Consider the following 16,805-nt stretch of genomic DNA (forward strand, 5'->3'; position numbering starts at 1 on the left):
AAAATAATAGTGACCAATTTGTGATATTATCATTTTTAATATATGGTAATTTCAATTTGACATGTAACACATTATCTTATCTACAATTTTAACTACAACTTTTTATGTTTATTTGATTTATTCAAAAATTTTAAATACTAGATATGTAAAACCCTAAATCCAGCTTAGACGTTACGACCGGATCTTGAAGGTTACATTAATTACTTGGAACCATGGTTAGCTAATTACTAAAACATATCTTACTTTTGTGTCATTATTTTAGAAGAAAAACTCGTCTTATACTATTGCCTAGAACACCTAAAGATTATCATGTGTGTGTTTGTTCAAAATGTTTGTATACAAACCAAGCTGATTAGAAAAACCCCTGCATTTTACTTCACTTATTTCTTTAAATAAAATCAATTCCTCATTTAAAAGTTTGTAGTGGAAAAATCACGTTTTGTTTAATTCTGAAAACAATTATCAAATTTACATATCAGAAAAGCAGGTAATTTGTATAGGCTAGTTACTAAAAATTCGAAAAAAACCAAAAGAAAGTCCAAAAATACCAACACAGTCCAAAAGTCCGTAAAACATAAGTAAAACTTTATTAACCAACATAATCATGAGACCAAACTGAGTTCCCTGACGCTGTCAATCCTGAGTTTGAGGATTACCTGAAAAGATTAATAAATTGATTGAGCTAAAAATTCCAGTGTGCGACTTGACCCACAAACGTAACAGATAACAAAAATTCAATCATAGATTTTAGCATGACAGAACAGATACAAAAAACATGGCATATAAGCTGTAACCACCCCAAACTGGCCTAGACAGTAGACCTAAGCAGAAGAGATCACATTACTCACCGAAGTGATCCCGTCTTTTTTTCAAATCTTTTCTCAATTTCAAAATTGTTTTATAAAAGTGAATATTTCATATTAATCAATTTAAAACTAACATTAACTTAGTAGCGAAAAATTAATCAATAATCCTTGTATAATAAATTAACATACGTAAAACACTTAATAAATTAATAACATTCTAAAATCATTATCAATAAGTAATTCTAAGTATAAACTATTTCATCTATATAAATACCTATTAATAACATGCATCCTAATTAATACAAGTAAAAGTAATTGTCCCATACCACAATTTTTAATAAAATGGTAATCATAACAATAAATAATAAATATCATTGGCGAGAACAAGCCGAAACCTTCCGTATGTCGAGTCTGCATCCTAATCCGTAGTGTTATCTAAAAAGTGGAAAATAAAAGGAGTGAGCTATAGAAGTTCAGTGTGAGTCCTTTTATAATAAACCAATTTAATATTTGATCATAAATAGTATGAATAGCAATCAATTTCACATATCAATCAATTCAATTACGGTAATTCGATTTTGCTTCTTAAGTAAGCGATAATAAATCATTCAATCAATCAAACAAATTTAGTTATCAAATCATTATACTTTTCACAATAACCATATGCACATTTAACAGTTCAAATGTTTCAATACATACTTTTCATGAGTACACTCAATGTGTCATGTTGTGATCGTTTAATAATTAATAATCCTACCCTCGAGCACTAAATCACACCAAAATAGGAAGTTCCTCAGAACCCCTTCTCCAAATACACCAATTAAGTCATTCTGGGTTGCCTGGCAACGATGACCCACCACCCTGGGTAGCCTAGAAATGATGGCTTATCGAAATGCAGTAAAATTGTCAAATCAAACATATGTGGTCAAGCCACTAAGTTGCAATCAAGTTGCCAGAATAGATATGTGGTTATACCACAAGATAATGCAGATTATTAAACGGTCAGAACGTCCTCCTTACCATATTTTGTAACATCCCGAAATAGGCCTTAGTCGGAATAGTGGTTTCGGGACCACAAATCTGACATAAAAATATTTATTTTATGATTATTATGAGGCCTAGAATATGAATAAATCCATGTGTTAAAGCTTCATGAAGAAATTCTAAGTATAAGATGTCCAATTGGAAATTAGGGACTAAATTGAATAAATTGCAAAACTTGGATTCTAGAAGTAATTTGTTTAAAATTGCTTTAGATTATGAATTAGGAGGTGTTGGAGAGCAATTTTCCCAAATTCTAAGTTTTTGGACAAAAATGGGCATGCATGATAAATTTTGAAAGGTTATTAAGACAGGGCATTTTGGTCATTTGGTAATAAATGAAATAAAAAGGGAAAAAGGAAGCAAAATTCATTCATCTTCTTCTCCATAGCTGTAGAAATTTGCATGCTCTCCATAGCTAGGGTTTCAAGCTTTCCAAACTCAATAGTAAGTGCTCCCAAGCCCCGTTTTTAATGTTCTTTGTATTTTTGAAATCCCGGTAGCTTGCTCTCTCCATTTTTACCCATATTTCATGCTAGGGTTCATGTTTAAAAATTTACCCATGCATGAGTTGCTTGTATTTTTATGGATTATGGAAGAATATGAAAGATGAATGTGTATTAAATATCTTTTCCTAGTTGGTTTTCATGAGAAACCCTTATAGGGACTATTTTATAAAAGATGTAAATTTGTGGTAGAAATGAGAAAAATATGGAAAATGTGGGCTACCATAAGAAGGAAAAGTGTTCAGCTAGGCTTAGGTAAGATAAAAAGTGCATGTGTTTCATTATACAAGCGTAGGGACTAAATCGAAAAAAATGTGAAAGGTTAGAGGCAAAACGGTCATTTGGACTGGGGGTAGATATTAAACTTGAAATGTATAATTTGGGTATTAATGAGTTAATTTTGCTGTTATAGACCCCGAGAAACAAATTTCGGAGGTCGATCGAGGTAAACGCAAGGTTTCAGAATAACCGAAACATAACTCCGAAAAGAATACCAGGTAAGTTCGGATAACTTAAAGTAAACCCCTAATATGCATAATTGAGTGATTTATGAATGCATGATGATTGTATTTATTATTAGCATGAAATATCATAGAAATACATATTTGATGGTACCATGTGAAAAATGTCTCGGTTGAGGTTCAAAAGGGAATTCGATGGATAAACCCTCATCGATATGTGTAAAGAGACCCTGCATGTGTTGCAGTAAAGATTTAGCACGGAAGGGTAATCCATGATCTCGAGTATGGAAAGTATCTAGCCCGAACGGGTGTTCTTTGATTGATCGAGCCTCCCGAAGAATATATGTGCATTGAGGATTTAGCCCGGATGGGTAATCCTATTAGGGTCTGAATTTAGCCTGGACTGGTAATTTAGATCCGAGCTCATTAAAGGTGTTTGTCGCTATAAGGGATTTAGCCTGGACTGGTAATCCCGACATCACCTTATGAGTTTATGATATGGGGAATTTAGCCGGGACCGGTAATCCTGCCATGAGATGTGAGGTTCGCAGGAGTGCATATATGTGAAATAATCATTCATAAGAATTGATGGATAATGGGTATTCCGTCGAGATTTCCTAGAAACTCAACGGGATTAATATGATGTATGTCAATAAGATGATGAATGATGAGCTCATCTACATAAATTACATAATGCTTTGTTATGTGACTAACTTATTGATTGAGTGCATGTGATAGGAAATCATTTCATAATTGATGATTTCATGATTTAAGTCTGGATGTATGCTAATTACTCGGTAAGTTTACTTTTTGGTTATTCGAGCTTATTAAGCATGAAAATACTTACCCCTCTCTTTTTCCCTGTCTCGCAGAGCTTGAGGACTCATAAGGACTGGAAAACGATTGGAGAGTCAACACACTATCAACTAGACAAGCTTTGGTATAAAGACTTAGTTTATTTTGTTCAATGGCATGTATAGTATTTTTGAGTATTTTGTTATATGTGTCATTTGATTTTCCAAATGAATGCATGTAAAAAAATGTGTTTATCTCTTTGTATATGGCCATGAAAATTGGCTTAATTGAAGTAGGCTATGACCTACAAAATTATGCATGGTTTTAATTACAAGTGATGGGTTGTTACCAATTGGCAATAAGTCACATGAACGAGCCAATTTTGGATGAATTAAAGTGATGTGGGAACTCATAACACTAAATCAAAAATAATCTTTCATGTAAGAAACCAAGTATATGAGGTTTCCATACAACTAGTTTTATTAAGATTATTTACAAGTGTAAAATCATGTTTTCTCTCAAACTTGGTAACCACTAAGCCCAAGTAGTAGAAAGGGGTGACTAAAGGCTTGGAAAATAGCCTATTAGAGTCCATATGGTTGGACACACAGACGTGTGTCCAGGCCGTGTGTGACAAACGGTTCTCTCCTATGGGTGTGTGCTATAGCCGTGTGTCCCCTGCACTTAAAATTTTAGCTCAACGTTGTACATAGGTAGGCCACACGGGCATGCGCCATGGCCGTGTTCAAATGACAGTGTCGTCTACGGGCAGGCAGTACGGGTGTGTGTCCTGGTCGTGTTAATAAGTCAGTGTTGCCCATAGTTGAGGGGCATGGGCATGCCCCAAGCCACACGGGCATGTGAGTTCGTACGGCCCATTTACACGGGCGTGTGACCCTTTATGTTAAGAAAAATTTTCTGAGGAGATTAAGATTCATCGAATGTGTCCGAATTTGTCCCGCATTACCTTTAGGTAAGTTATAAGTCTCAAAGGACTTTACAAAGGACAAGATATTCATGATTGAAAATTTTTAATTTCAAGTGAAATTTTGTGACCTGAGTTAGTATACTGAAAGTGTAAAGTTCTGGTAATGCCTCGAGCCCTGTCCCGGGTTGGATACGGGTGAGGGGTGTAACATTTATTGGTATCAGAGCTACGTTTTAGTCAGTTCTAAGACTACAGTAGAGGATGTTAAAGTTCGCTATACATGCCATTATTCGAATGTTGATAGTGTGACGTCTCCTAATTGTTTAAACTATTTTGAATATAGTGAATGTCTTCCAATCAAGCACAAGATGAGTCCGAGGGAGCCGAGAGCCATGCTCCAGTTTCCGTACAACGAGCTGTATCTAGTAGTAGTAGAAGGTTGATGTCAGAAGGCCGAAAAGAGGCCCGAGCTGCCCTCTTTGATATGATGGATGAATGGTTTGGGGATTATCTAAGAAATTGCCCCAATATACCAAGACCTCTCCCGCCCCCTAACCAACCTAATGAGGATATGCCACGAGGTATGGCACCGATAAGAATCGGCAAAGCCCCTGTAGATAAGCTTAGAAAGCATGGGGCTGAGGAATTTAGAGCTAAAGTTGATGATGACGCTGAAAGAGCTAAGTTCTGGCTCGAGAATACTACGCGGGTGCTAGATGATTTGTCATGCACACCCGAGGAATGTTTGAAGTGTGTTGTGTCTCATTTGAAGGGCACTGCATACAATTGGTGGAAGACCGTATCCTCGGTAGTGCCGAAAGAAAATATTACTTGGGATTTCTTCCAAGTAGAGTTTAAGAAGAAATATATTAGCCAATGGTTTTTGGACTCGAAGCGAAAGGAGTTCCTGGAACTCAAACAAGAGAACAAGACTGTAACGGAATACGAAAGAGAGTTCGTACGACTAAGTCAGTACGCAACTGAATGGGTCCAAATGGAATCGAAAATGTGTAAACGCTTCGAGGAGGGTCTGAATGAGAACATCAAGTTGTTGATTGGGGTCATAGAAATACGAGAGTTTATCGCAATGGCTGATCGAGCCAAGAAGGCCGAGGAACTTAATAATGAAAGAAAACAAGCTAAGAGAGAGGCTCGAGTTTCGAGCAAGAGGTCTAGCGGTAAAACACTCTCGTTCTCCACGAAAAAGGCTAGGAGCCTGTATGAACGCTCCACTTCATCAGTGGGATATTCGGGTAGATCGAGAAGCTCTAAACAACGAGGTCAAAAGTCTTCCTCCCCAATGGTGACTAGTGTGGGGAGTGTAGATGATCAAAAATCGAAGTGTAAGAGCTGTAACAAATTTCACTTCGGAGAGTGCCGAATGAAAAGCGACGCGTGTTTTAGTTAATCACTTTCTTAGAGACTGCTCAGAACGAGCCGAAAAAATATGAGGAAATACCTCAGAAGTCGGGTGCTCCCATTCTATGAGGTAGACCTCCGAGATACCTTGGGAGTGCTAGTGGCAGTCGAGTCGTGACTAAAGATGCTGCAAAATCAGAGGTTCGAGCCCCAGTAAGAACGTATGCAATACGTGCTCGAGAGGAAGCCGCTGTTCTTGATGTTATTACGGGTACTTTCTCTCTTTTTAATATAAGTGTTGTTGCTTTAATTGACCCGGGGTCAACGCATTCATATATCTGCATAAGATTTGGCGTCTAGTATGAACATACCTATTGAACATACGGAAGATATTATTAGAGTGTTAAACCTACTAGGCAGATCAGTCCTAGTTGATAAAGTTTGTAAGAATTGTCCTTTGACGATTCAAGGTCATTGTTTCCTGGCTAACCTTATGTTATTACCATTTGATGAATTTGATGTAATATTGGGTATGGATTGGTTAGCCCTTCATGATGTAACAGTAAATTGTGGTAGTAAGTATATTAAGTTAAAATGCCCGGATGGTAATATTCTACGGGTCGAATCAAGAGAATTGGGTTCATCGCCGGTTGTAATCACGGCGATGGTTGCCCAGAGATATATAAGGAAATGATACGAAGCTTACCTTGCATTTGTGTTGAACACTAAGGAAACTAAATTGAAGATTGAATCTGTGCCAATAGTATGTGAGCATTAAGATGTGTTTCCAGAGGAATTACCCAGATTGCCTCCTGAAAGAGAGATAGAGTTTGGTATTGAATTGGTGCTAGGGATGACTCCCATTTCTATTGCCCCGTATAGAATGGCACCTACCGAACTGAAGGAGTTAAAAGTACAGTTGCAAGAGCTGACGAATAAGGGATTTGCTAAGCCAAGTTTTTCACCTCGGGGTGTCCCCGTGTTGTTCGTAAAGAAGAAAGATGGTTCGATGAGGTTATGTATCGATTATCGGCAACTGAACAAGGTGACTATCAAGAATATCTATCCTTTGCCAAAGATCGTTGATTTGTTTGACCAGTTGAGAGGAGCCACCATATTCTCCAAGATAGACTTGAGGTCTGGCTATTATCAGCTGCGAGTTAAAGACTCGGATGTACCCAAGACAGCTTTTAAAACAAGGTATGGTCATTATGAATTTCTTGTCATGCCATTTGGGCTAAAGAATGTACCGGCTGTGTTTATGGATCTAATGAATAGGATCTTTCGGGCATATTTGGATAAGTTTGTCATTGTGTTTATTGATGACATTTTGATCTACTCTAAAGATGAGACAGAGCATGCGAAGCACCTGAGAATTGTGTTGCAGACCTTACGGGAAAAGCAACTATATGCTAAGTTTAGCAAGAGTGAGTTTTGGCTCCAGGAAGTTGGATCTTTAGGTCATATAGTTTCAGGTGAAGGCATTCGAGTTGATCCAAGTAAGATTTCTGCAATTGTTGAATAGAAATCGCCCAAGAATGTAACCGAGGTTAGAAGCTTTTTAGGCTTAGCCGGTTACTATCGAAGGTTTGTTAAAGGATTTTCCATGATAGAAACTCTGATGATGAAGCTGCTACAGAAAGACGTTAAGTTTGAATGGACGGAGAAGCACCAGTAAAGTTTTGCAAAGTTAAAAACATTGCTGACCGAAGCTCCTGTTTTAGTGCTATCTGAATCGGGAAAAGAATTTGTGGTCTACAGTGATGCATCCTTAAATGGATTGAGTTGTGTCCTTATGCAAGATGTTAAGGTGATAGCCTATACTTTACGACCATTGAAGCCTCACGAGAAGAATTATCCAACCCACGACCTAGAGTTTCCCGCTATTGTTTTTGCCTTAAAAATTTGGATGCAATATTTGTATGGCGAAACTTTCCGTATATTCACGGACCACAAGAGTTTGAAATACTTGATGACTCAGAAAAAATTAAATTTGAGACAAAAGAGATGGTTAGAATTAATTAAGGATTATGATCTGATTATCGACTATCACCCGGGAAAGGCGAATGTAGTCGTCGATGCATTGAGTAGAAAATCTCTGTATGCTTTGAAAGCCATGGATACTCATTTGACATTGCTTGATGATGGTTCAGTTTTGGCCGAGCTGGAGGCTAGATCGACATTTCTGCAGGAAATTCATGATGTTAAGCTTAATGATGATGACTTACAAGCAAAAAGGGCTCAATATAAGTCTGGTGTTGAGTCAGATTTTTGAATTAGTCCTGATGGATATTTAATGTTTAGAGATAGGGTTTGTGTACCCAAAGACAATGAACTTATTCGGAAGATTTTGCAAGAAGCACATAACAGTTGTTTGTCTGTTCACCCGGGAAGTACCAAGACGTACAACAATTTAAAGAAGATGTACTAGTGGAACGGCATGAAAAGAGATGTTTCTGAATTTGTATCGAAATGCTTGGTATATCAGCAAGTTAAAGCTGAACATCAAGTGCCTTCAGGTTTGCTACAGCCTGTAATGGTCCCCGAGTGGAAGTGGGACAGAGTTACCATGGACTTCGTGACGGGATCACCTTTAACTTTGAAAAAAAAAGATGCCATATGGGTTATAGTGGACAAATTGACAAAGTCGGCTCATTTTATCCAGGTAAGGACGGACTATTCCCTTGATAGAATTGCTGATTTGTACATTTTTGAGATAGTAAGATTGCACGGAGTACCACTGTCGATTATTTCGGACAGAGACCCGAGGTTCACTTTGATATTCTAGAAGAAGTTACAAGAAGCCTTGGGTACAAAGTTGAGATTTATCACAGCTTTTCACCCTCAGACGATGGTCAGTCTAAGCGGATGATTCAGATTTTTGAGGACATGTTGCGTTGTTGCATCCACGAATTTCACGGTAGTTGGGAAAAATACCTGCCATTGGTAGAATTTGCCTACAACAATAGTTTCCAAACAAGTTTAAAGATGGCTCCTTATAAGGCCTTGTATGGTAGGAAGTGCCGAACTCCATTGTACTGATAGAACTCAAGGAAAATCAGATTCATGGAGTTGATTTGATCAAAGAAACTAAAGAAAAATTTAAAGCGATACGGGATTGTTTAAAAGCGGCATCAGATAGGCAAAAGTCTTATGCTGATCTGAAAATAAAGGAAATTGAGTTTCAAGTTGGAGATAGAGTATTCTTGAAAGTATCTCCATAGAAAAAAGTACTAAGATTTGGTCGGAAAGGTAAACTGAGTCCACGATTTAACGGACCGTACGAGATTACCGAAAGAGTTGGACCATTAGCCTATCGTTTGGCGTTGCCACCCGAATTGGAAAATATTCATGATGTGTTTAATGTATCCATGTTAAGGAGATACCGATCAAACCCCTCTCATTTGATTTCGCCGACTGAGATTGAAATTCACCCGGACATGACTTATGGAGAGGAACCGGTTAAGATATTGGCTTGTGAAGTTAAACAGTTGAAAAATAAAGATGTGGCTCTTGTAAAAGTTTTATGGCATCGGCATGGTGGAGAAGAGGCCACATGGGAGCGGGAAGAAACCATGAGAAGTGAATATTCGAATCTGTTTTCTGGTAAGACTTTCGAGGATGAAAGTCCCTAAGGGGGCGAAATGTAATATCTCGAAATAGGGTCTAGTAGAAATAGTGGTTTCAGGACCACAAATCCAATATCAAAATATTTATTATATGATTATTATGAGGCCTAGAATATGAATAAATGCATGTGTTAAAATTTCATGAAGAAATTCTAAGTATAAGATGTCCAATTGGAAATTAGGGACTAAATTGAATAAATTGCAAAACTTGGATTCTAGAAGTAATTTGTATGAAATTACTTTAGATTATGAATTAGAAGGTGTTGGAGAGCAATTTTCCCAAATTCTAAGTTTTGGGACAAAAATGGGCATGCATGAGAAATTTTGAAAGGTTATTAAGGAAGGGCATTTTGGTCATTTGGTAATAAATGAAATAAAAAGGGAAAAATGAAGAAAAATTCATTCATCTTCTTCTCCATAGCTGCCGAAATTTGCATGCTCTCCATAGCTAGGGTTTCAAGCTTTCCAAACTCAATAGTAAGTGTTCTCAAGCCCCGTTTTTAATGTTCTTTGTATTTTTAAAATCGCAGTAGCTTGCTCTCTCCATTTCTACCCATATTTCATGCTAGGGTTCATGTTTAAAAATTTATCCATGCATGAGTTGCTTGTATTTTGATGGATTATGGAAGAATATGAAAGATGAATGTGTATTAAACATCTTTTCTTAGTTGGTTTTCATGAGAAAACTTTATAGGGACTATTTTGTAAAAGATGTAAATGTGTGGGAAAAATGAGAAAAATATGGAAAATGTGGGCTACCATAAGAAGGAAAAGTGTTCAGCTAGGCTTAGGTAAGATAAAAAGTGCATGTGTTTCATTATACGAGCCTAGGGACTAAATCGAAAAAAATGTGAAAGGTTAGGGGCAAAACGGTCATTTAGACCGGGTAGATATTAAACTTGAAATTTATAATGTGGGGTATTAATGAGTTAATTTTGCTGTTATAGACCCCGAGGAAGAAATTTCAAAGGTCGATTGAGGTAAACACAAGGTTTCGGAATAACCGAAACACAACTCTGAAAAGAATACGAGGTAAGTTCGGATAACTTAAAGTAAACCCCTAATATGCATAATTGAGTGATTTATGAATGCATGATGATTGTATTTATTATTAGCATAAAATATCATAGAAATGCATATTTGATGGTAACATGTGAAAAATGTCTCGGTTGAGGTTCAAAAGGGAATTCGATGGATAAACCCTCATTGATATGTGTAAAGAGATTCTGCATGTGTTGCAGTAAAGATTTAGCCCAGAAGTGTAATCCGTGATCTCGAGTATGGAAAGGATTTAGCCCGGACGGGTGTTCCTTGAATGATCGAGCCTCCCGAAGAATATATGTGCATTGAGGATTTAGCCCAGACGGGTAATCCTATTAGGGTCTAAATTTAGCCTGGACTGGTAATTCAGATCCGAGCTCATTAAGGGTGTTTGTCACTATAAAAGATTTAGCCTGGACTGGTAATTCTGCCATGAGTTGTGAGGTTCGCGGGAGTGCATATATGTAAAATGATCATTCATAAGAATTGACGGATAATGGGTATTCCATCGAGATTTCCTAGAAACTCAACGGGATTAATATGATGTATGTCAGTAAGATGATGAATGATGAGCTCATCTACATAAATTACATGATGCTTTGTTATGTGACTAACTTATTGAATGAGTGCATGTGATAGGAAATCATTTCATAACTGATGATTTCATGATTTAAGTATGGATGTATGCTAATTACTCGGTAAGTTTACTTTCCAGTTATTCGAGCTTACTAAGCATGAAAATGCTTACCCCTCTCTTTTTCCCTGTCTCGCAGAGCTCGAAGACTCATAAGGACTGGAAGACAATTGGAAAGTCAACACACTATCAACTAGACAAGCTTTGGTATAAAGACTTAGTTTATTTTGTTCAATAGCATGTATAGTATTTTTGAGTATTTTGTTATATGTTTCATTTGATTTTCCAAATGAAGGTATGTAAAAAAATATGTTTATCTCTTTGTATATAGCCATGAAAATTGGCTTAATTGAAGTACACTATGACCTACAAAATTATGCATGGCTTTAATTACAAGTGATGGGTTGTTACCAATTGGCAATGAGTCATATGAACGAGCCAATTTTGGATGAATTAAAGTGACGTGGGAACTCATAACACTAAATAGAAAATAACCTTTCATGTGAGAAACCAATGATATGAGGTTTCCATACAACTAGCTTTATTAAGTTTATTTACAAGTGTAAAATCATGTTTTCTCTCAAACTTGGTAACCACTAAGCCCAAGTAGTAGAAAGGGGTGACTAAAGGCTTGGAAAATAGCCTATTAGAGTCCACATGGTTGGACACACGGGCGTGTGTCTAGGCCGTGTGTGACACACGGTTCTCTCTCATGGGTGTGTGCTATAGTTGTGTGTCCCCTGCACTTAAAATTTTAGCTCAAATTTGTACACGGGTAGGCCACACAGGAGTGCACCATGGCCATGTTCAAATGACAGTGTCGTCCATGGGCAAGCAGCACGGGTGTGTGTCTTGGCCATGTTAATAAGTCAGTGTTTCTCATGGTTGAGGGGCATGGGCGTGCCTCAAGCCACACAGGCATGTGAGTTCGCACGGCCCATCTATACGGACGTGTGACCCTTTATGTTAAGGAAAATTTTCTGAAGAGACTAAGATTCATCGAGTGTGCCCAAATTTGTCCCGCATTGCCTTTAGGTATGTTATAAGTCTCGAAGGCCTTTACAAAAGACGAGATATTCATGATTGAAAAGTTTTAATTTCAAGTGAAATTTTGTGACCCGAGTTATTATACTGAAAGTGTAAATTTTCGATAATGCCTCGAGCCTTGTCCCGGTGTTGGATACGGATGAGGGGTGTTATAGTCCCCCTATGCATATGCAATGCAACCATTCTTTTAATGCATACTTTCATTCAATCATTAGTACTTTCAACATTCTATTTTATTGCATAACAATGGCATTCACAATTATATCCATCAATCTATAGTTCAATCATTTAGGCATACGCGACATTCATTCGACATATATATAACATTGATAAGCATAACATCATTCATGGATCAAGCAATTAATCAAAATTAATTAAGACAATAAATTCATTCATCTATATATTTAATCATTCTAATTCTAGTCTAGGACCTAATAGAATAATCAAGTTCTCTGGGTGTCGTTGAAAACCTACTCAGGGACTGACTTGTATAAAATTATAAAAGATAAGGTAAAATTGTGATTTTTAAGTTTTAGGGGCCACACGGTCGTGTGACCAACTCGTGTGTAAAGCCCCAAGCCGTGTGCGATGCGAAGGGGTGAAGGTGCAAGAGCCACACGGCCATTTACGAGGCTCCAAGTTGTGTACGATAGATCCACACGGCCCGTGTATCTAGGCCATGGTGAGGCTCTAGGCCGTGTGCTAAACGCAGATGCAGGAGAAAACAGGGGGACATGGTTGTGTGATCCACACGGGCAGGCCACACGTCCGTATGGTAGGCCATATGCGACTGTGTTGTTTCAAATTTTGACTCGATTTTTCGTAAAAGAATACACACCTAACTTTCCCAAGACCTCATGTGACAAGCCCACATTCAAGTTCGATCCGAACACCTACAAGGGTTGATCTTGATAGAGTTTCAACGATCTAATGACTCGGATTTCAACAATTTAGAGAAGAACAATTGATGAGGACTTGATCGAATTTTCCAAAAAAATTAAGAGTATTTTTCAACAAAGTTTAAAGGCTTAGAAGAGTTTTGAAGTAGAGCATTTTGTGAGAAAGCTAAGGTATAAATAGATAGAGTTAGGGTTTTAATTTGATAAAATAATAAATAGGGAATTTTAGTAGAATTAGAGAATAACTTAAAGAGTTGAGTTGAGGAAGATTTTGAGGCCTAATGGGCAAATAGCCCATTGGTCTAAAAATCAACAAAAAAAGTGACAGTGGCGTTGATAAAACTTAGGATATGAGGGAAACTTAAGAATGCTTTGACCATTAGGCTAATGACTACATTTATGCTTAAAACACACAAAAATAAATACATAAACCAAATTACCTAGGTTCTACATGTGCATAAAAATTTAAAGAGATAAAATCAAATTTATAAAACTTGAACCTAAGTTCTCAAGACTTCCTATTAAGCTTCTATCCAATAAAGGCTATTTTTTAATTATTAAAAATTCTAAGAATTCTAACCCCTAATTTTTTTGGGGGGGATGTTACATAAACGGTGCAAAATAACAAACATAATCAAATCCTACCCCCATCCGCTACACACCAACCCTGTCTCACCCAATACACCAATTAGGGTATTTAATACCCATCCAACCCAACACACCTAAATCATGATCTTTAGCCACCAAAAATTCTGCAGACAAGATGCCAGATTTATTGCGGAAAACCGTCAGAATTCACGAAACATAGTCTGCCAGATCTTCCTCTTCATCATAACCATAACCTAACCCAATGAACAAGCATAGTCATAACATGGATTCAAATAGAATCAAAGTGAATATTGCCAGATTTAATATTCTCATTTATGACTATGCTTTCAGATACATGCCAATAGTGAATACAGATTTACATATAAGATGTACCATTTTAAACAACTAAGCATGCTTTCAGAAAAGGTACATTCTTTATTAACATATCAGACAATCTCTATCAGTTACATACGTAACCATTTAACAGATACAATAGTATCGCTAACCTCGAACCAACGACCCAAAACACAACCCAAACTAATATGCTCAGAATGGGCCCACACATCTATGCAGCCCACATAACCTAACACATGACCAACCATATGCTCGGGTGGCTCATATGGCCTAACAAACAACCGTGTGGCGTCGTCTAGAAGATTCGATTTTTGCATATTTTTTCTGAATTTTCAAGCTAGAATCACACACCTGATTACTTTTGAGATGTCGGCATAACAACAGCATACCAAAGTTTGCACATACGACATCCGCAATTAACCAATTAACACAAAATTCCCCTAGCCAACACACTTATTCGATACTTACCCAAACAGAGTATTCGACCCAAAAGAACAGTAGGCATTCAGCCATTACCATCTTACACTGACCAGCCCCTAATTTTGGCATTCAAAAACTTACCTTTGAAAAGAAGATCGTCGACACTCAACTTGTCGAAAGGGTATGCACCACACGATCCCCACCTAGCAATAACACACATGAAATCGCTCAGATACTTACTACTCAGCCAAATCGAATGCAACACCCTTAAGATCAAGTGAATAATACTTAATCACAAAAAGAAATACCCAATGATTAATCTAAATTCCCTTACCACAAATAGCTAACAACGAAACTAAAATAGAATATTAGTACTGATCAAATCAGCAGCAGAAAAGAAGGAAGAACGATGAGAGAACAAGAACAAATAGTAAAAAGAGCAGAGGATTGATAATGGGAGAATACAAAAAGAAACAAAACAAAATAACAAGGGTAGAAGAGAAGAACAAGGAAAACGATAGAGGAAAATTTTGTACTAGAAGTGGAAAAGAAAAGAAAAGAAAATTAGAAGAATGGAGAAAAACCCAAATCCCACTAACCTTTTTAGTTACTATCTTATCAAATTTTCCTAGAGTTTGAATTAAACCTAATTACTAACCATGTGGCCGAACAACAAGATAGGAGCAAAAATAAATCCACTTTTGCACACAATGAGATTCAAACTCAAAACTTAAGGGAAAGTTAAGGCTTTACACTAAACCAAAACTCATTCTTGTTAGCAAATTAACAAAAAATAAAGATAACCAAATTACACATCCAGATATAGAATCAAAATTAATAAAGAAATTCTTAAGAAAAAGAACTTGAACATATGACTTCAAGCATACATTCAAATCACTTAACCACAAAAAAATTTACTTTACCCAAAATAACAAATTCAAAATTTTAAAACATTTTGCACGTTACAAGATATGATGTTAAAAGGATGGAAATTTGTGATGCAATGGCTAACCGAATTTGTCCTATTTTTACGTAATTTTCATAAAAGAAATAAAAAGATAATCCAAATATCACTAGTAAATCAAAAGTGGATTTCGTTATTAGGCCAAAAATCTGGGATTTAAGAGAAAAAGGTATTTAAAACTAGAGGCATGTGAGTGTGGGGTTAATAGGCATGAGCAGAGTATTAGGACAAACATATATAATCAATCAAAGTTGCTTTTGGATGTCAAATCCATTTGTAGGTTGGGGAATAATTGTTTCTATATTGCCTGCTTGGGCTTTTATTCATTTCTAAATTGGAACTTTGGGTCACATTATCGTTTCATTGCTATTCTTCTCAATTTCCAAGCCAAGCCAAGTTACAATCATTATAATTCCTTCAGGAAGAAGGTTTGAATCATTTCTTGAAAAGTAATGCATGAGCATTATTTTTTTACATTTTTTTTCCCAACTCCACCATTTTATTTATTTAATTATTTAACTAAATTCATATTTATTAATTTTTTATATGGTGCTTCTGAATCACACAAAAGATTGTCCTTCCCACTTTTCATCCTTAATCATTGTCATTAAAAAGAAATCTTGTTCCCTATTTCTAACAAAAGGAGATACCCAATACATATTTTTGTACTATAAAAAAGATACTCTATAAACATACGTTTTACTTTTACTTTTTGAGGACAAGACATGAGACTGCGACAAAACCAAGATTCTTCCTTTTAAGATAGTTTGCACCAACCTGGCCATAAATTTACTTTAGGCCTCTAATGTCGCACACCATCCCTTTTCATCTAAGGATGGTAATGGAGCGGATTGGGCGACGCGGATAATATTAAATTTATCACTGTTTTATAATTGAAGAGTGAGTACGATTTAATTTGATTCGATTCGAACATTTTAAATAAAAATTAAATTTTGAGTTAATTAAATTGAGTTATTCGAGTCGATTCGAATAAGTATTTAGAGTTTCGAGTTCGAGTCAAGTTGAATTTTATAATTTAAATAACTCGAATAACAAATTGGTATAAATACTCTTTTAATCTTTGTTAATTTTAGAAATGAGCAAATTTGTCTCTCTTTCAACAAAAATTACAAAAATAAAATAAAAATTCAAAATAATTTTAAAATTAAAATATTTATAAAATTTCAAATTTTATATATTTTTAAAAATTCTAAAAAATATATAAAGCAAGTTAAAATTTTAATTTTTTCTAAAATAATAATTTTTGGATCTAAATAAGTTAATTAATGATTCAAGTTTATCATACTAAAGTATCTTAATTTTTTATTATTTC

This window comes from Gossypium arboreum, chromosome 10 (genome assembly GCF_025698485.1).
Source record: "Gossypium arboreum isolate Shixiya-1 chromosome 10, ASM2569848v2, whole genome shotgun sequence".
NCBI lineage: Eukaryota > Viridiplantae > Streptophyta > Magnoliopsida > Malvales > Malvaceae > Gossypium > Gossypium arboreum.